This window comes from Urocitellus parryii, chromosome 9 (assembly GCF_045843805.1).
Source record: "Urocitellus parryii isolate mUroPar1 chromosome 9, mUroPar1.hap1, whole genome shotgun sequence".
In the NCBI taxonomy this organism is placed as follows: Eukaryota; Metazoa; Chordata; class Mammalia; order Rodentia; family Sciuridae; genus Urocitellus; species Urocitellus parryii.
The window spans coordinates 95,505,370-95,527,129 of NC_135539.1; the positions used below are offsets into that span (position 1 = coordinate 95,505,370).

At 39.6% G+C, this 21,760-nt stretch overlaps 1 pseudogene; it reads left to right on the plus strand.

Annotated features, from left to right (window-relative positions):
- LOC113195559 (small ribosomal subunit protein eS7 pseudogene) overlaps positions 1 to 19,488 on the plus strand; it is a 77,678-nt pseudogene extending 58,190 nt beyond the window's left edge.
- The last annotated feature ends 2,272 nt before the right edge of the window (positions 19,489 to 21,760 follow it).

Sequence of the window (21,760 nt, forward strand, 5' to 3'; positions counted from 1 at the left end):
TTGTTGGCTGAGTTCCAGGCATTGCTCTAAGTTGTTTACAACTAGTAGCTCACTCTGTCTTAATCACACTGCTGTGAGACAGAAATTATTTTTTATCATATTTGTAGATGAAGAAACTAGTGTATAAAGAGGTTAATGAACTTGCTCAAGGTTAACATAGCTAATAAGTAATCCAGGCAAGAATAGAACACACACAGTCAATTTTTAAATGTGTGGCCCTAACTTCTGAACTTCTCTGAAGAGTAGGAGTTTTTCTGCCCAGACAGAAAAAGCAAAGACATTCCAGAGAGCTGGCCCAGTGTTTGGATTAGTGTTGGGGGTTTGGTAAGGATGTCACCACCAGGAGGCACAGAGAGGTCCATCCCAGTCTGTGTGATAAGCTTCAACCTCAAATTGGACCACTGTTGCTAAAACTTACAGGGAACATAAAACATCAGGCAGTCATAGGAATAGTGGTTGAATTACTATTCAAGTCTTGGTAGTGGAGCAGAATTTGGTAAAACACAACAACAGCAACAATAAAATCAAACAGAAAGCTGCAATTTCAAAAAATTATGAGTACAGGTACTCAAAATTGCTACTATCAGGATCCTTTCTTTGGTTCATGGCCATGTCACCAAATCCACTCCACCCAAAAATGCTCCAGAGTTAGAGGCATGGATCATTACTTTCCTAGGAGTAAAGAAGAAAAAGGAAAGATCTGGAACAGAAGCTGTCAAGGAGGAGGCCTGCCTGGGGTCAGCTTCCTGCAGATGCTCTGGCTTTTGAAAAGAAGACTGTCCTTAGAGTCTTTTTTTGTCTCCTGACAATGAAAGAATCTGAGCAGGGTGAAATGGGGACAATAAATCCTCACATGTGTGGGTCTCTTCTGTATGCCCTGTCATCTGGATGATTGCAAGTTTGTGCCCTTTTTCTAGAATCAGACAAATCTTAGCATATAAATATTGAAGCCCATGGGGACTTTTGCTTTTATGAGAGAAAAAGACTACTGTGCCCTATAATTATGCCTTCACCAGCACCTCTAACTCCCCTCTCCAGCCCAGGTGAATGCATCCTCGTGCTTCAACCATTCTGCACTCTTAAGACTCTATGCACCCGCCTTTGTTGGGTTCCCTCTGTTGGCAAACCTATCTATCTATCTATCTATCTATCTATCTATCTATCTATCTATCTATCTATTGTGGTGCCAGGGATTGCACCCAGGGCCTTTCCCATGATAAGCATATGTGTAATAGAGCCCCTTGAAATTAAAAGCCCTGAAATATTTTTTCCTCCAACTTGGTGATTGTTATTTTCTCCACCTGAACAGAAGCTGAGAAACCACCCCAAAAGCCCAGCAGAGGTTGAAAAGAGAAATTGTGAAATGTTCTGTGACTAGTACAGCTTAGCTAAATGTATATATGTTTATCTCCTGGTTTCTGTTTATAAACTGTAACCACATCTATACAGACCAGCTACTTCTCCCCAGTTTTGGCCAAACTGCGTTAAGCTCATTATTCCTTTTTATATTGTTGGTGTACATCTTATGTGGGCAGGTGACCATTTCAAATCCAGCCATTTCAGATCCAGGCCCTGGCTTGCCTGCCAGTAACACAGTTCTACCACTGACCTCACTTCCAATCACCTGGAAAACTCTTCCTCATCCAGCAAAATCTACCTTGTGTCTGTAATATTGTTTCAGGGAGGGGGCCTTCTAAGAAACTGAGGCAGTGTGAAGAACCCCCACCTCTTCAAACCCCGATTCTTATGATTAAGTCAGAAAGATTTCAGACATGTTGTTCGGAGTAACAGGCAATGAGTTTATTACACAGGAAGGGAAAGAGGAAAAGGAGACACTTCCAAGGAGAGAGTGGGTCATCTCAGAGAAGTGCGGGACAGTGTGCCTTTCCTGCACTCCAGATGTATTCGGGATCCCAGAGAAATTTCCAGAGAGTCCTGCCCACATCCATCTCTTGACTTTTGACTAACAGCAGGATGACATCAGACATTCAAGTCCCCACTGCCATGACCACTCGAGGTCACCTTGACCCATTGCTGACTGGTTCTAATAGGATTCTTAATTATAAATTCTTACAGATTTGATAGTTAGAAGGAATTATTCTTATCTCCCTGATTTTGGGGTATCTGGTCTGTGAAAAGGGCCACAAAAGTCTCCCCCTTCAGAGTAATTTGGGTCCTCTTAGTGACATTAGTTTGGATCTGTATTTTTCCCGCAGATAACAGGTAGTTTGCTGAGGAATGTGACATAACCTGTTCACTTAGGCCAGGCAGGGCTGCAGGTAAATTGCTACTTGGAAAAGAAAGCATGCGGAGGTCGGCACAGTGGCCCATTTGATAGAATTATTCTCTTGACCTTATGTGCCTACCACTTGCATCTGTCCCTCCCCTATCAAGGTCTCATTTTGTTTCCATCTAGACTGAGCACCACCTAATTCAAGGAACAAAATCCAAAATGCTCCAAAATCTGAAACATTTTGAGCATGAATATGATACTATAATTGGAAAAATGCTACAATATGAAACTGTTTTGCACACAAAATATGAAAAACTTTGTGTAAAATTACCTTCAGGCTATATATGAAAGGCACACAAGAAGCATAATGAATTTGTGTTTAGACTTGGGTCCTATCCCCAAGATATCTCATTATATACATGCAAATATTCCAAAAGCTGAAAAAATTCAAAATCTGTAACACTTCTGGTCCCAAACATTTCAGATAAAAGATTCTCAGCTTATATTTAGTATTACTCTCCATTGAATACTAACCATTCTGCCCACACGAGCAATCCGGAGCCCCGAGCTCATCTGGGAATCTTGTAAAAAATACGATGCTTGAGCTCTAGTCCCTTACATATGGATGCAGTTGGACCAGGGAGAGCTCTGGAGAAGAAAGATTTGTATTCCTGAAAGGCTAGGTAGGGTGCTTTTAATTCATCCTCAGCACTTTCCCCAAAGTACTACTTTGTAGGACATTAAAATATGCCATCCCAGGGAACTTGGCTATAGCTCAGTGGCAGAGTGCCTGTTTAGCATGAGCAAGGTTTGATCCCCAGCACTGGGGGAAAAAAATAACATCCCATCCAGTTGATTATTCAAACATCAGACTCTGTAGCAACAGGAAAGGCTATGAAAAGCTGTCCTTTTGTAAATGAAATTTACATCTTAGATAGTAAATAGATCCTCCGGACAGAGGCTTTTCTAGATGATATCCACCTCCCCTTTTCTGAGAGGGGTCTTTATACCAGAAGACATTAGGAGTTCCCACACCTGACCTAGACTGAGATGGCCACAGGACCACAGATGACTGTTACCTGCGAGACTTCATTTGCATAACAAGATAACCCTGGCTTGTGTGTACATCCTCCCTGCGACTTTCCATAGCCTGTGCCACACCCTTCCTCCTAGAAGCCCAAGCTCCAATTATTTAAAATTTATATACGTCAGTCATCTTGCCCTTCTTTGAGACTAATCCTATGCCTCGTGCATGTAATAAAATTTGTATGTTCTTCTTCCTGTTATCTGTCCATCGCCAGTTTATTTCATAGATGCAATTAACTGTTACCAAAAATAATATTCCTACAAGACAGTCCCCAAAGAAAAACGGAGGGACTGTGTGGTTCAGGAACAGGGAGGGAAATTAGCCAAACATTAAACCCGTCCCAGTACATCTTTTCCCAGTAACAATGGGCCCACAGGAAAAAGCAAACTTTCATCCCTTACCGGGTTCCTCCCCAGCATCTCCACCAAAAGCAAATATTTACCCCTTCCCAACCACAATGGATCCTGAAGGGAGAGGCAAATACTGAAATTCTGGGCCCTGGGCTTTTACCCTTTCCCATTGCAGATGAGTCCTGGAAGGAGAAAAGCTTTAGTATTAAAGCTCTAGATAACAGTGGAAGATAAGCAGTGAACTGAGTTGTGTGCTTTTCCCAGTAACAATGAGTTTCAAGCTTTTTACAACTGCCTTCCTGAGTTAAAATTTTAACCTGCACAACTAGTTCCTTGACCATCCCAACTGCACGTCTGCAGTTTCCAATGATTAAGTCACCATCATTGTAAACTATGAACCTCAAACTCCTTCTGTAATCCAGGGGTCATTTTCCATACCCAGAATGTGAGCCCTCCACGCCTGATTGATCGACTTTGCTACAGGATAAAAAAAAAGCTTGTCGATCTGAGGTTTGCTTCCCATCTCCTGCCTTCATCATCTGTGGGCTGTGCTCTTACACAGAGGGCAAAGAGTCAGTTTAAAATTTCCCTACAACTTCAGTTTCAAATTCTGTATTATTGAATGCATAAGACAGGCAACATTCACAACCACTCTGAGTCAGGTACTATCATTATCCCAATTTGCAGTGCAGAAACTGAGGCTCAGGATATTAAGTGATCTGCCCAGAGAGTAACTTGAATTCAATTCTTCAGATTCAGAGCCCAGTGTTCTTTCTGCCTGTGCCTGAAGGATAATACCCAACAATATGTTAGGGGACAGATGTGTTAGGGGACAGACAGATGTAAGTGGTGGGCACATGAGGTTAAGAGAATAATTCTATCAAATGGGCCCACCATGCTGACTTCCACATGCTTTCTTTTCCAAGAAGCAATTTACCTGCAGCCCTGACTGACTTAAGTGGACAGAATCTGCCACATTCCTCAGCAAACGACCTGTTATCTGTAGGAACAATGTAGGCCCCAAAACAATGTCACTAAGAGGAACCCAAAGTTACTCTGAAGGGGGAGACTTTTGTGACCCTTTCCACAGACCAGATCCCCAAACTCAGGGAGACCAGGATAATTCTAACCATCAAGTCTGTAAGAATTTATGATTAAGAATCCAATTAGAACCAGTCAGCATGGGTCAAGGTGACCTAGAGTGATCATAAAAATGGGAACTTGAGAGTCTTATGTCAAGATGGGCATGGTGGCGCAAGTCTATAATCCCAGCCTCTTGGGGGCTGAAGCAGGAAGATCGTGAGTTGAAAGCCAGCATCAGCAACTTAGCAAGACCTTAAATAACTCAGCGAGACCCTGCCTAAAATAAACTATAAAAAGGGCTGGGGATGTGGCTCTGTAGTTAAGTACCTCCATGTTCAGTCCCCAGTTTAAAAAAAAAAAAGAAAGAAAAAGTCTGATGTCATCCTTCTGTCAGTCAATGTCAAGAGGTGAACCTGGGCAGGACTCTCTGAAAAATTCTCTGGAATCCCCAGTAAAACTGGAGTGCAGGAGAGGCATGCTGTTCCTCTCCTCTCTGAGAGGACCCACTCTCTCCCTTGAGAGGGTCTGCCCCCCTTTCCCCTTTCCTATCCTGTGTAATAAAGTCATTGCCTTTTACTCTGAGCCACATGTCTGAAATCTTTCTGACCTGATCGTAAGAATTGAGGTTTGAAGGAGCGGAGGTGGGGCGGCAGGGGGGTGAGGGGAGGGCGTGGGGGGTGTCTTCATACTGCCTCAGTATCTCAGAGATGGGCACTGGGAGAGCCTGCACTGTTTGAAGGAAAATGTCCTCTTTTGGCTATTTTGATGTCATGCTAGGGGAGGAACTTATGCTGTCCTGGTCCTCTATAACCTGTCTAGAATTTTGAAGGTTCTCCTTAAAACTCAAGCTTCCTTAAAACTTGCACCCTCTAGTTTTTAATGAATTATGAGACATCATTTATTCATAACTCATCTACAGCTGCCTTTATGGGACAGAAAATGAACTACTTGCCAAAGTAATTACCCTTTTTATAGACTCAGGACAAATGCTCAAAGCCCATCCCTTTTCTAAATGGCTGATGCGCTCAGTTTCAACTCTACTGTTTGACCTGCCTGAGTCTCTATGCTTGTTATGGATCCTATTTAGGATGATTTTTCTAATTTCCTGTAGAAGCCAGACTAAACTGACTCAGAGATCCGGCTTCTTCCTGCCACACATGGAGAATTTTAAGCAAAAGTCTGTCCCTCTCTCAACAGTCTTGTCACACTGGCTCATCACCTGCTTTTTATGATGATATTATTTCGGTGTGTAGTTCAGTCACCCAAACAGGCAGCAAGAGGGGAAGCCTTCCTATTTATTCATTTGGAATTTCATGCCAAAAGAAAAATCAGTATTTTTTCTAAAAAAAAAAAAAAAACACTACTAATTTGACTCAATATTTCTATTTAGTGGTTATATTTAATGTTAATGTTTATAAATGTACAAGTATAGAGCTGTATGTGATTCACTCAATATGTAATTGAATGCATCAATTTCTTCTTTTGGTAAGGGCAAAGTCAATGAGCACAACCCAGAATATAAAAGAAAAGAGAAAGTGCAGAGTTAATTTTCAAAGGAGTGCTGACCTCAAACAAAGAACACAAGGGGATTTTATTGAGAAACCTATACATATTCATATAGGAAAGTACGTCTGGGAGTGGGCACATTCCTGAGCATGCTCAGTTTAAAGTCATAAATCACATGTTCAAAAAGAAAGATGTATTCAGCATGCTCACTTGAGGGTCCTAAATCACATGTTCCTAAAGGAAGATGATCAGTGCTTCTGGGCACAGGATTTCCTATTATAAATATCAAAGTTTACTCTGTCATCCAAAAGAATGAGTCAGGATGATTCAGTGACCTTGGCTGGTTCCATATAAGTTTCTCCAAAGAGTCTTAGTTAAAATGAAAACAAAGGACAACATTGAAGAGCTTGTTAATAGTTTTTTAAAGGAGCAGTGCTTTCTCCCCCTGGAAGTATAGGATAGGCGTTGGTCCTAAAAGTGCCTGTCTCTCTTAGCAGCTAACAAATATTTATATCCTTTCTAAAATGTGCTGAGCAGTGTTGAAGCTGCTGTTGTCATTTTTTTCATTGACACATCCATTTGTATTTCAATTTTTATAAGATTTGAAATCTAAAATCCTCCATTTACCATATAGATGGTGCATGGAGGATTTTGCAGTGTTACAGATTGAACCCTGATTCACCCACACACACTAGGTAAATGCTCCACCACTGAGCTACTCCCTCCAACCCCCAAATATAATTTTTAAAACTTAGTATCAAACCAGTATTTTTTAAAGTAGAGTTAAGAAATCCAGTAGAATTGCAAATCTATTCTAGATAGCATTTCACTGGTCTGGATTAGTTAAGAACCAATATAGGCATGAAGACCAATGGTACAGAATATAGGACACAGAGACAAACCCACATAAATTCAGATATCTCATACTAGACAAAGGCGCCAAAAACATACATTGGAGAAAAGATAGCCTCTTCAACAAATGGTGCTGGGAGAAACTGGAAATCCATATGTAGCAAAATGAAACTAAACTCCTATCTCTCACCATGCACAAAACTCAACCCAAAGTGGATCAAGGACTTAGGAATTAATTCAGAGACCCTGCACCTAATACAGGAAAAAGTAGGCCCAAATCTTCATCACATTGGATTAGGCTCCAACTTCCTCAACAAAACTCCTAAAGTGCAAAAAATAAAATCAAGAATTAAAAAATGGGATGGACTCAAACTTCTTCTCAATAAAAGAAACAATGAGGTAAACAGAGAGCCTGTATTTTAGGATCAAGTTTTGCCACACACACATCAGCTACAGCACTAATCTTCATGATATATAAAGAACTCAAAAAACTTAAAGCAAAAAAACAAACAACCCAATCAATAAATGGGCTAAGGAGCTGAACAAACACTTCTCAGAAGAAGATACATATTCAATCAACAAATACATGAAAAAATGTTCAACATCTCTAGCAATTAGAGAAATGCAAATCAAAACTACTCTAAGATTTTATCTCATGCCAGAATGGCAGTTATCAAGTATACAGACAACAATAAATGTTGACAAGAATGTGGGAGGAAAGGCACATTCATACATTGCTGGTGGGAGTGCAAATAGGTGCAACCAATCTGGAAAGCAGTATGGAGATTCCTTAGAAAACTTGGAATGGAACCACCATTTGACCCAGCTATCCCGCTCCTTGGTCTATACCCAAAGGACTTAAAATCAGCACACTATAGTAACACAGTCACATCAATGTTCATAGCAGCTCAATTCACAATAGCTAAACTGTGGAAACAACCTAGATGCCTTTCAATAGGTGAGTGGATAAAGAAACTGTGGTGCATATACACAGTGAATATTACTCAGCATTGAAAGAGAATAAAATTTGGCATTTGCAGGTAAATGGATGGAGTTGGAGAATATCGTGCTAAACAAAGTAAGACAATCCCCAAAAAAACAAAGGCTGAATGTTCTCTTTGATAAGTGGATGCTGATCCATAGTGGGGAGCGGGGAGGCATGTGGAAAATGGAGGAACTTTGATTGGGCAAAGAAGAGGGAGGGTGGGAGAGTGCACGGGGAGGGGGGGCAGGAAACATGGTGGAATGAGATGAACATCATTGCCCTAGGTACATATATCACTGCACATATGGTGTGATGCTACATTGTGTACAACCAGAGTAATGAAAAGTTGTGCTGCAATTGTATAAAATGAATCAAAATACATTCTGCTGTCATATATACCTAATTAAAATAAATAAATAAATTTTTAAAAAGAAAAAGGATTTTAAAATAAAAATCTGTTAGGCCTGTAGTCAACCTTTTCCTAGTATTTTGTTCTCTGACCAATGCTCAGAAATTACTGGGTTTGGCTCTTATTTATTTTCCTAGGATTACAAAGAAGACTTTAAACTCGGCTTTAGAGTTTGTCTAAAGATTAACCTGTAAATGAACAGTAAGAAGTTTCAAAATGCTTTTTAGCTCTTAAAAAAACTAACTGGGATTTCATTAAGTTGAGATGGCTCCAATACCTTGGGTCTCTGTGTCAGCAAACCAAAACCCAATGTAAACAGCAAAATGAAGGTTAAGCTGAATCAGTTAAAAACTTCCAACTAACCTCTAACAAGGACCTTTCCACTTTTTACCAACTACACGTTTTCCTTTTCTCGTTTCCACAAACACCTTATAAAAGTTCTCCTCCCTCCTTGCCCTTGATCTCAGAGGGCTGAACCATTTGCAGTCTGAAGCCACCTGATTCATGAAGTGTTGACTACGCAAACTCTCTAAAATTTTAATGTGTTTATCTTTTAACATAGTCTGTGATGTAGAGATTTTCAAGCTGTATTCAGGGATGATGATTATGCTATAAGCAGCTGGGAGATTTTAGGTGAGTCACTGAGCCCCCTCTTGGCCCAGGTTCCCTGTGAAATGAAGCATCTGTGAATCTCTGACAAAAAAAAAAAAAAAAAAAAAAAAAAAAAAAACAGGGAGGATGGAATACTCTGTAGATGAGAAAGGGGAGTTTCAGATCCTATGAAACATTTAGCAAGAATCCTACCATCCTGTGCAGAAAAAGTAGGGTGCATATCCATCTAGGTCCAGCCCACCTCTGAGCATCTGATCTCACCTGCTTCTTAGAGAAATAAGGAAGAGAGGATTGGTGAAAAGAGGGGAGAAGGAAGAGGAAAGGAAATGAGGAAGAGAAGGAAAGGAAAATGAATTAATGAATGAGCAAGTGTGTGAAGAAAAGATGCAGGAAGGTCTCAGAATGAAGATGATGGGTTATGAACACTCGCTGGGCCTGTGAGGGGTGGATATGAGCAGAAGCTACAGCTGGCTGCATCTCTAGGTTATTTGGCCTTTCAGGGTGTTTTAGTTATTTCTCTGGAGAAGAAGGTGAAATCACTATGCCCCATGTCTGCAGCTCCACGGAGACTGCCAAAAATGTCTAAAACTCAGGAGGGCTGGTCAGGGCACTCAACATTGCTTTTTTTCTTAAGAATTTTTAAATGATGTTTATATTTCCAGAAAGTGGGTGTTTAAATCAGAACAGAAGGGAACATAAAAATTTATTCAATTCCACCTTTTAATTTTATGGGTGAAGAAAACAAGGACCATATTTCATTGCATCATACTTGGAATAAAACTTCAAGTATCTGAAGACCTCAAAAATATGAGTGTTCAGTATTATTGACACCCTTTGCAGAAGACTTCCAACGAAAGGGAACCTGTTATGTCTGTGCTATTTTATAGCTTGTTCTACATTGAATCTTCCCAACCGGATTGCAAATGTAACAGGGACAGAGATGCTGATGAGCTTCTTTGTTTTGCATCAAACTCATATTTATGCACACTGCACATGCTCAGAAACATGCAACAGCCCAGCCATACAATGCACATAATACCAATACCTGTGTAGCAGGCACACACTTGGCCATACATATGCCCACACATGCCTGGACTACACATATGTGCACACATGCATATATACATGTACTCTCACATATGCCAGGCCTTCAATACACAGTGCAAATGCTTGTTAATCTGCATACACATACAGATGAGACCAGGAGACCTAGACCAGGCTTGCAATGAATAATGCACGTCCCCTCTAAGTCATGTTGTCTGGGCCAGTCCACAAAGTCATGATTGATTTCACTAAACACATTTATTGTTATTAGTTGTTAGCTCTTTGAGACAAACCTACACATATTCTTGAGTACTTCAACCAAGGTCTAAAAAATTATAATAGGCTCTGAAGAAAAGTCACTTTTGTAAGAAAATAAGACAGCCTTCAAATACTTCTACCATGTAACAGCACCTCTTGGGGATTTATTCAGTTCTGAACATCAGGTGCTTGTTCTGAGGGAAGGAGAAATACCTGCTTCCCCCAGGGAAGAGGGGCACAAAAGTAATAATCACAAGAACCAAAGTCAGCCTGTGTTCTATCCAACCCTCCCAACAAAGTGATGCTTGATAACATAATTCAATCATTTCACGGGTCTATCCTAAACTTTCCAAGATCTTCCCCCTCACTCAGATTCTAACCCAAAGTTTGAACAATCACCTTCAAGGCCTCCATGATCTGATCCCATGACCTCTCCCTCTCTCTAGTCCTTCTGACTCCTTCCTGTTGGGGTCGGGAGGCAAACTAAACAAGACTTGGCATTGCCATTGCCTTTGCCTGGAATACCTTTTCCTCAAAGCAGATACACTCTCCTTCTGTCCTGCTGTCTCTGCCCAACCATCCTCTACAAACTAGCACAGCCCAGCTCCTCACTCTCCATCCTCTTACTCTGCTTTTCTTTTGCTCAAGATCCTCATCACTACCTGTATTATAATATCTTTGGATCCACTCACTAGGCTACAGGATCTTTGGTACCTGCAACAATGCCCAGCAGGTACTACTAAGTAAAAAATGCTTAATAAGTCTATAATGAATGACTAAATGAGTTTATTGAGCATTTATTATGTTCCAGGCCCTTTTCTAAGGGCATTACATGCTTTATCTAATTTAGTACTTACTTTATAGAATAGGCTTTAGTATTATTCTCATTTTGCAAATAAAGAAACCAAAGCTCAGAGAGATAAAGTAATGTGCCCAAGATGACATCACAAAATAAAAATACTCATATATTCATCCACAAATTCCCTTTGTCCTGAGCTCCCCATAGATTTTAGTAATAATAACAATTCTTACATATGTGAAGTTCTTACTCTGTTCTGTATTACTTTATGTAATCCTCATTTTTAGTAAATCCCATTATTATTCCCTTTCATTCCTGAGAAAACTAAAGCACAGAGAAGTTAAGCAGCTTAATCAAAATTCCACAGCTAATAAGTGGCAGAATCAGATTTGAACCCAGGCAAACTGAGCTCACTCTTCATATGCCCATTAGAATAAGCTGTATTCAATCAACTTTAGGAAGTCCATAGCTTTCTTATCTTTAGACTCAGCATATCTAAAGTGCAAATATCTATTTTTAAAGAATTTCAGTATTCACCTTACATCTGCTTTGACTTTAAAGCATTCATTATGCATTGTGAAGAATCAAAAGAATAAACAAAGAAAAGAAACAAAATATAGTCACTGACCTCTGAGAGCTCACAATTTATAAAAAAGTTGAGAACACAAGTGAATTTGACCCAAAGCAGATGGGGTGACAAGTACCATTAGATCTAAATTGCATGCATATTATTATAAATCTGTCTCCCCAGAGGGGTGACATAGCTGAGCCTGAGTTATGTAAATGCATCTGTTTTCCAATGTGTGTGTGTGTGTGTGTATGTGTGTGTGTGTATGTGTGTATGTGTTCGTGTGTGTGTGTGTGTGTGTGTGTGTGTGTGTGTGTGGAGAGAGAGAGAGAGAGAGAGAGAGAGAGAGAGAGAGAGAGAGAGAAATCAATACCAAATATAATTTAGTCTTTGATAGTTCAAAAACCAGTAAGGAAATCTGTTAGTTCCTTGTATTGTCTTAAACATGTGGAAGGTAGAAGAAGTTGACCTGAATTTTTGATGACCCCAAGACCCACTCTAGAAAATGTGTGTGCATTTTAATACTAATTTTCAAAACTTCTCTATTTGTTTTTGTCTTTCTGCAGAGTAAAGGAGAAAAAAAAAACTCAATATTTGAACATTCGGATAGCTCAGAATCTGGAACATCAGAATTCTGCCCCATAAAGTGTCTTTGAGCACAATGCTTGGAATGCAGAAGATTCTCTAACGTGTGTTATCCCTCTCGTTCATCTAGACATCTTTCCTTAATATTTTTTCGCATGAGTGTCCTCTGTTGAACCAAGTTTAGAGTAACTTCCAACAGTGTGTTTTCAAACGGTGATCCTGATTGCTGGATCTGGGTGCTCTAATGAGCTAAAACATGACCAGAGGGTTTCGCACCCCCAACTCTGGTAAAAGTTCACCGCAACAGCAGCACAAGCTGGGCATCCCATACAGGGCAGGCTGTAGCGCTTTGGGACAGTGTGGTACAGTGCAAAGGGCATAGGCTAGCTGGCTTTATTTCTTCTTCTTCTTCCTTTTTCCCTTTTTCTTTCTTCCTTTCTTTCCATGATGCTGGAGATGAAACCCAGAGCCTCACACATGCTAGGCAAGCACTCTGCCCTGAGCTTCACCCCAGCTGGAGCACAGGCTTAGAAATCAGAAAGACCTAGATTAAAATGCTATCACAACAGATATCACGAATGTTGCTTAACTTCAGCTTCTTTGTTTTCAATATAGGAGCCATACTCATATAAAGGTATGTAGCAAAGAGGCTGGGGTTGTGGCTCAAGTGGTAGTGCACTTGCCTAGCATGCGTGAGGCACTGGGTTTGATTCTCAGCACCACATAAAAATAAATAAATAAAATAAAGATATTGTGTCCACCTAAGAAAAATAAATAAATAAATAAAGGTATGTAGCGAAAGTGAAAAAGGTGACTATATGTATGCACCTCTGACCAAACGTTTAGCAAGTGACACCATCAAAGGCAGAAAAGAGGAGGAGAGGGGGTGGGGAGAGATGGAACAGTGGAAGGAGCAGAAAATTGAGACTATTTCTGTGAAATAGATTACTCCCAAACTTAGCAGCTTAAAACTACCACCATTTATCATCTCCTGCAGTTGCTGTGGGTCAGGATGTGGGAGCAGCTTAGTTGGGTGGCTCTGGCACAGGGTCTCTGGTGAGTTTGCAGTTAAGCTGTCGGTGGGGCTGCATCCCAGCCAGGGCTGGAAGAGCCACTTCCAAGCTCACTAACGTGGCTGTTGCCAGGGCTCAGGAGACTTGCTTCCAAGTTCACTCACATGTTGCTAACAGGCTTCATTCCTTGCCATATGGGCCTCTCCACAAGCTGCCTGAGACATTATATGGCAGTTGATGATCCAAAAAGGAGAAAGAAAGGCAGAGAGTGTGCCCAAAATGGAAATCGCAGTCTGTTTATAACCTGATCTTGCTGATGAGATCCAATTGCTTTTGCTATGCTCTATTTGTTAGAAATGAATCAGTAAGTCCAACTCACAGTCAAGAGGACGGGATTGACTGTATGAGGGCACAGATACCAGGATATGGGGATGATTTGTGGCCATTTGAGAGAATGTGTACCACACTTGCTCTCCTTCCGACTGGCTCTCTAGAGACTCGGAAACAAAGTCTGTTGGGAGGTCTGCAGTCTGAATGTATCTCCCACTCAAACTGTTATGTTGAAACCTAATTCTCAATGCAATAGTATTCAGAAGGGAGTCCTTCGTAGTTCATAGGAGCAGAGCCTTTATAAATGAGATTATGGTCCTTATGAGAGGGATCCCATCCACCCCTTCCTCCATGTGGGGACACATAGAAGGAACTACCTATGAAGCAGAGAGCCATCACTAGACATAAATCTTGATCTTGGGCTTCCCAGACTCCAGAACTATGATGAAGAAATTTCTATTGTTTATAAATAACCCAGTTTAAGGTATTTTGTTATGGCAGCCTGAACATACTAAGACTGGAGGTGTAGCTGGATTTATAATTCTGCCTGTTCAAGAGTGATTCTTCTTAATCCTGATTTCATGATACTTTGAAGTATGTACTTTTTTCTGCAAAAAAAGATTTACTTCCACTTGGTTTCCAAGGCTTGGGAGAAGAAGCTGCCTGCGGGGAGAAGCTCAGGCAGAAAGCCTGACAGCAAGAGGAACGGAGGGACTGGAGGGACTCTTTAAAGGCCTCCAGGCAATGGAGGACACTAGTCTTGCTTCAGCGTTAACTCTTCCTAGAAATAGCACCCAGCCTGCGGAAGATAGTCAGGTGATAGTCTCTCCCTCCTCCTTCTCTTGTCTTTTTTGCAGTTTTGAGGATGAATCAGGGCCTCACACCTACTAGGCAAGTACTATACCAATGGGCCACACCCCACTACCCCATGTGTTTTCTTCTAAGAGTTTTATAGTTTTAGATTTTACATTTAGGTTACAGAACTGTTTTGAGTTATTTTCTGTATATGGTATTAGATAAGGGTCCAACATCATTCATTTGCACAAGGAAACCCAGTTTTACCAGCACTATTTGTTAAAAAAAAAAAATTCTTTTTTCCTTATTGAATGATCTTGATGCCCTTGTTGAAAATTCTTTGAGCACATACTCAAAGGTCTTCTTCTGGACTCTCTTCTATTCCATTGGTCTACATGTCTGTTTTTATGCCAGTATTACACTGTTTTGATTACTTTCTGGTAAATTTGATAGCTTTCTGGTAAATTCTGAAATCAGGAAGTGTGAGTTCTCCCGATTTTTTTTTTTTTCAGAATTTGTTTCTTTTTCAGGATTATTTTGGATACTCATGGTCCCTTGGGAATCCACAAGAATTTGGGGATAAATCTATTTATTATTCTATTTCTGCAAAAAAAAAAAAAGAAAAAAAATCACTAGGATTTTGATAGGGGCTGTTTTTAATCTCTAGAAAAGTTGGGGTGGCATTGACATATTAGCAATTCTCCACTTTATTTTTAAAACAATGATATTTCAATATCATTTGTTTTAAAAAGTGGTACATTTGACCATCAAAAAATCAAAAGTAAAAATATATGAAAATATCAAGGATTGGTGAGTCTGGAGATTTCGTAAACTCCTGGTGAGCTTGTAAATTGCCACAACTACCTTTTAGAGTAATTTTGCAATATATGATAAAATATTTAAATGTGATAAATGCCTTGAAAAACCCAAATGTACTAGTTTTTACTGCAATAAAAACTAACTCTCAAATTTCAGTGACTTGAAAGAACAAACATTTATTTCTCATCCATGTTATTTGAGAACTGTAGGTCAGCTGAAGCTCAGCTAGGCTAAGTTGAACTCTACTGGGCTTCTATGGAATCTATAAAGTTCAGCTGGGTTCCATGTCTTTCCATTCAGCAACCCTAGTCGAAGAATTGGTTGGTATCTGAGATAAGACATACTTATATTGGAAAACAGAAGATCAAGGGAGAAAGAGTCAATATGAAAATATTTTTAGAGCATATGTCCCAATGGGTCATAATGCGTAATGATGAAAATAATATGGTGTACTGTAGCCCACTTTCTTGGGTAAAAATACTTGCCTTCACAGGCAAAATTTCTCCAACTTATTTCCAAAACACCTCAAGAACCTTACCCAACTAAATATCAGGCTTGAAGTCCAGGATCTCATGCCCTGCACATCAGGCTCAGATATAATCCTTCTCAAGTCATTGGAGACTCATAAACTAAAATGACATATTATTTAGTCCTCATATGTCCATTACACAGTGGTAGAACCAGATAACAGCAATTAACACCACAGGTTGAAAAGGGGAATGAGAGGCAGCACAATGGTCCTCTCATTGGCCACTGATCCATAGCAATTCTGAAACCCTGTTGGGCAAATTCTGGGTGTGATGGTGGGGGGGTGGATGTTTGCTTCAGTGGAAATATATGCATTGCTTAGGGAATACCCCTCTACTTTGTCTGATTCTGAGTCTAGGGTGGTTCAGTGTCTTTCATTGCTTTTGAGCTTTTCTACAACTTTGTAAGTTGTAGATATATGTCAGTAATGCAAAATAATTCTTATCTATAGAAATGCCAAAAATTCTGCCCAGTGAAAGTTCAATTGACTTCCCTTCTCGAGAGTGGAAAAAGCGAGTTTTGTCTCCATTTGCACATTCCTGATCTATAAACATATCTGCTCTTTACATCCTTAGCAACATCTGCCTAGTTTCCTCAAAATAATGATTTAAATAAAATCTTCTAACACATGTTCATTTTCTGTCTGTATGACAGGCATGATTTTACCCTTTAAAAAAAAATCCTCAAATAAGGAAAGGATGCTTTTGGACTGGGAGTACCTCCTTTTTCATTTTTCTCCATAGTTCTCTGCTCTACTCTCTTCAGTTTCCATCAGCTTTTCTAGCCATGAGTGAGGAGAACATGCTCTGCTTTCTCAGCCTGCTCCCTGCCTGTAGAAAGTTAGGAGTCCAAGGGTTGTTTTACCTCTTGAACTATCACCATCTCTATTAATCCAGACTGGTAGCATTATGGCAAAACAATTAGGGAATTCCTGTTTTGCCATCTATTTGATTTCAGTTGGCTTCATTTGCCAATAGGCATACCCACCATTCTTTCTGGGACTTGTCTTTTTATCTCTAAATTAATTATAGATATTTCTGCTTATTCTGTGTCTGTAGGTCCATGCTATCAGTCTTTTTTCCCCTGAGCTGTTTTGTTCAATTCAAAAGAGTTCCTGGATGGCATTTTAATCCAGTAGATGACTATTATGCCTTTGCCCCCAGGCTGTGTCTTGATTTGAAATGCTTTAGCAATTGTATCTTTCAATCCTGAAAGTCTCAGAATATCTGGATTCTCTTCTATCACCTCCCCCAACACCTTTAAACTATGTTTTCAAATAGATCAATTTGATTTCACCAAAATTAAGAAAACATTGTTAAGAGAATTAAAAGACAAGCCACCAACTGGAAGAAAATATTTATAAATAACATTTATGATAATAGACTTGTATCTAGAATATATAAATAACTCAAAACTCAACAATCAAAAAAACATAATTTGGGGGTGGGGGGTATAACTTAGTTAGTAGAGTGCTTGCCTTGCATGCACAAGGCCCTGGGTTCAATCCCCAGCACCACAAAACAAAACAAATACCATTTTTAAAATGGTATAAAAATTTTGAACAGATATTTCACCAAAAAAATTCAGTTGGCAATGAAAAACCAGCCTCTACCTATCAAAGCCTGTCCAAGGAAGGGGGTGTGACCCTTGTCCTTGGAAAGACCCACAGAGCACTCCTAGGCTTATAACCACCCTGCTGAGTTGTTTATCTGCAAACAACAGGAGAGATCTGTGGAGCCAGCTGTCCCTGACTCAGTCAGGCTAGGAGAGGACCCATAGTAACCCCCTAGCAACCACCAATCAGCATGAGACAGGGAAAATACCTGGGATGCCAGATGAACCCCCAGTAGTTTATGGTGGTTGATAACATGTTGGGAAACCATGTAGTTCAGCAAATACACCCCTCGTGGCCTAAACCAATCAGTTCAAACGAATCCCCCTCTTGTACTAGCCAATCACTTTTACCCAACTTGTTCCCACCAGTGAATGTACTAATCATGTTTTAGAGTTGTTTCATGATTTTCCTATGGTGTGTGATGATTTGCTAAGAGATTCTATGATGTATGTGAAGTCCCTGCCTTCCCCAAAGAGTGTATAAAACTGCTGCAAACCCTGGGCTGGGGCCTCTCAGCGTCACCAATTGCTGTGTGCGCACTGAGGATGGAGCTAGCTCACAATAAACACCTCTTTGCTGCTTACATTGATCTTGGTCTCTGGTGGTCTTTTAGGGGGTTCTGAATTCAAGCATAACAGTAAATAAGCATATGAGGATCTTTTCATATAGCATAATGGGTCATTAGGGGAAAAAAAACTAGCCTTGAGATAACATTACTTAGTTATTGGAATGGCTAAAAGTGAAAACACCAATAATACCAAGTGCTGGAGAGAATGCAGAGCATTTGAAATGCTTATACACTGCTGGTAGAAAAGTAAAATGTACAACCACCAAGGAAATAATTTTCTTATAATTTTAAACATATAATATCCTGGATCCAGCATATTACCCACTCCTAGATATTTATCCAAAAGAAATGAAAACTTAAGTTTACATTAAAATGTTTATAGTTACCTTATTTGCATTTGTTCTAAACTGGGAAGAATCCAAATGTCCTTCAACAGGTGAATGTATAAATAAATTTCTGGGTATTATCATCAAGTAATACCTAGAAATAAAAAGGGCCAAACTATTGATAACACAACGACATAAATGACTCTCAAATGCATTATGCTAAGTCAAAGATGCCAGACTTCAAGGCTACCTATTAGGATTCTATTCATAGGACATTCTGGAAAACTTAAATCTCTACAGTGAGAAAAGAAATGAGTAAGTCTAAGTAGTGGGGCTGGAAGCAATCAGCTGACTTCAGAGGATAGTTGCAAATTGTTTTAGGGTGATAGAATGGTTCTATAGCTTGAGTTTGGTGATAGTCACACAACTGTATGCATTTTTCAAAATTTACAGGCCATCCACCAGAAAGGATGAATTTTACTGTGAATAAATTATACTTAAAACAAATAGGTAACTCCTCCCAAGCTGGCACACAACAAGGAGGCCATATTCAGCTCATGTGTCAAGACTGTGAAGCACAACAGTGATAATAAGGCAGATGAGTTTGAGGCCAGCATCTCCCGGGCTCTTTTGGAGTTGGAAAGGAATTCAGACCTCAAGGCTCAGCCATGGGAGCTGAACATCACAGCAGCCAAGGAAACTGAAGCTGGTGGCAGTTGGAAAGCTCTCATAATCTTTGCTCCAGTTTCTCAAAACTGAAATCTTTCCAGAAAATTCAAGTATGGTTAGTACATGGATTGGAGAAAATTTTCAGTGGGAAGGATCTTGTTGCTCAGAGAATTCTGCATAAGCCAACTCTAAAAACCATATAGAAAAACAAGCAAAAGCAACCCAGGAGCCACACTGATAGCTGTACACAATGAAATCGCTGAGGATTTATTATCCCCAGGCGAAATTGGGTGAGAGAATCTGCGAGCAACTGTAATGCAGCCAGCTGATAAAGTTTTATTTGTACAAAGCACAATAGGGCAATGTGGGTCACAAGGTTGAAACCTTTTCTGGTGTCTATATGAAGCTCACAGACAAGGATAGTAATTTTGAATTCCCAGAGTTCTGGTGGTAAATAAAAATGACTGAAGTATCACTCACACTCAAAAAAAAGCAGCAGCAGCCAATCTTTTTTTTTTTTTTTGAGTTTTAATAGGATCTTATCAAATACAGCTAAGTACAACTAACTCATATTATAAACATTTGGCTTTGAAAGTCTTCCCTGAAAGCCACAAATTTATTACATACATTTTTGACAGTTTTACCAAATGAACTTCATAACATAGATTGCCATGTTGGCTGACGCTGGAGGTCTAAGCTATATATTTTAGGTTTCATTATGGCAGCAACTTACTCTTACGATTCTATTAATGTACCAGTCGGAGTTTGCTGTAGCAACAATCCTCAAATTCCAGTGAATTACAACCACAGACGTTTTTCTTTCTCATGTATCCCAAGGGCTGTGGTTCTGCTGATCTTGGATGGGTTTGGCTGGGCTCATTTGGACTCCATGTATCTTCTCATACTGTCTCCCAGGGTAAAGGAGCAGACACTATCTGGGGCGTGGGGTTTTCATAATATAGGGCAAACCCTCAGTAGAGGAAGAGCTGAACCACGGAATACCCTGAATCCAAATGCATTGCAAAAGTTCCATTTCCCAAAGCAAATCACACAGCCAGGCACAAAGTCAATACAGTAAGGAAGAACACTGCATTTTTTCCTAATACAGGTATGCCCTGTATTAGGAAAAAAAAACTAGAAAAATATCAATATCCACCAGAGGGAAATGAATCAATAAAATATTGTGGCACACATGAACTATTAACAAAACTAGTTAAAAAGTGAATTGGCTATATTCATATCCATCTGTCCATGTCATGATAGATCTCAAAAATATAATGTTGAGTGAAGAAATCGAGCTGTTTTGTTGATTACTGTAACATTTCATTGACCTACAAATAGGTAGGAAATGGAGAAAGAGATTAAATCAAGTTCTTGATATATTTTTTAAAAGGACACAACATTTCAGCTGGCTTGTAAGCAACCCACAGAGAAAAAAACATGAAACTTGTGTTGGTGCCACCTCCTGTGTCCCCCAGGTCCCTAACACAGGTGTGCAGCTGTTTGTGGTGCAGCCCATGTAAAGAAAGGTGTCTTTTTTTATCTTGAGATTTATTCATACTTGTTAAAAAAAAAAAAACATAAACAAGTGGCTGTCCTTCCATTGAAGGAAATTCTGGATTGGTCCTGTGTTCAAGGGTAGCCAGGCCATATCTACTTCCTTAACAAGACTCCTGTAGCACAAGAATTAAAATCAAGAATTAATAAATGGGATGAATTCAAACTAAAAAGCTTCTTCTCAGCAAAAGAAACAATCAGTGGGGTAAATAGAGAGCCTCAGCTTGGGAGCAAATCTTTACCCTCCACACATAAGATAGACCACTAATCTTTAGGGTATATAAAGAACTCAAAAAGCTAAACACCAAAAAAACAAATAACCCAATCAATAAATGGGCCAAGAAAATGAACAAACATTTCTCAGAAGGTGATATATAATCAATAAATAAATATATGAAAAAATGTTCATCGTCACTAAGCAATTAGAGAAATGCAAATCAAAACTTCTCTAAGATATCATCTCACTCCAGTCAGTATGGCAGCTATTATGAAGACAAACAACAATAAGTGTTGGAGAAGATGTGAGGAAAAAGGTACACTCATACATTGTTGGTGGGACTGCAAAATGGTGCAGCCAATATGGAAAGCAGTATGGAGAAAACTAGGAATGGAAGATCTTTTGACCCAGTTATCTCACTCTTCAATCTATACCCAAAGGACTTAAAAACAGCATACTACAGGGACACAGCCACATCAATGTTTATTGCAGCTCGATTCACAATAGCTAAACTGTGGAACCAACCTCGATGCCCTTCAGTAGATGAATGGATAAAGAAAATGTGGTATATATACACAATGGAATATTACTCAGCAATAAAAGAGAATAAAATCATGGCATTTGCAGGAAAATGAATTAAGCTGGAGAAGATAATGCTAAGTGAAGTTAGCCAACCCCAAAAAACCAAATGCCAACTGTTTTCTCTAATATAAGGAGGCTGATTCACAGTGGGGTTGGGAGGAGAAGAATGGGAAGATTAGACAAACATTAGATAGGGCAAAGGGGGAAGGAGTGACAAGGGAGTAATAAAAGATGGTGGAATGAGATGGTCATCACTACCGTAAGTACATGTATGAAAAAGACATGAATAATGTGAATATACTTTGTATACAAGCAGAGAGATGAAAATTGCGCTGTATATATGTAATATGAATTGTAATGCACTCTGCTG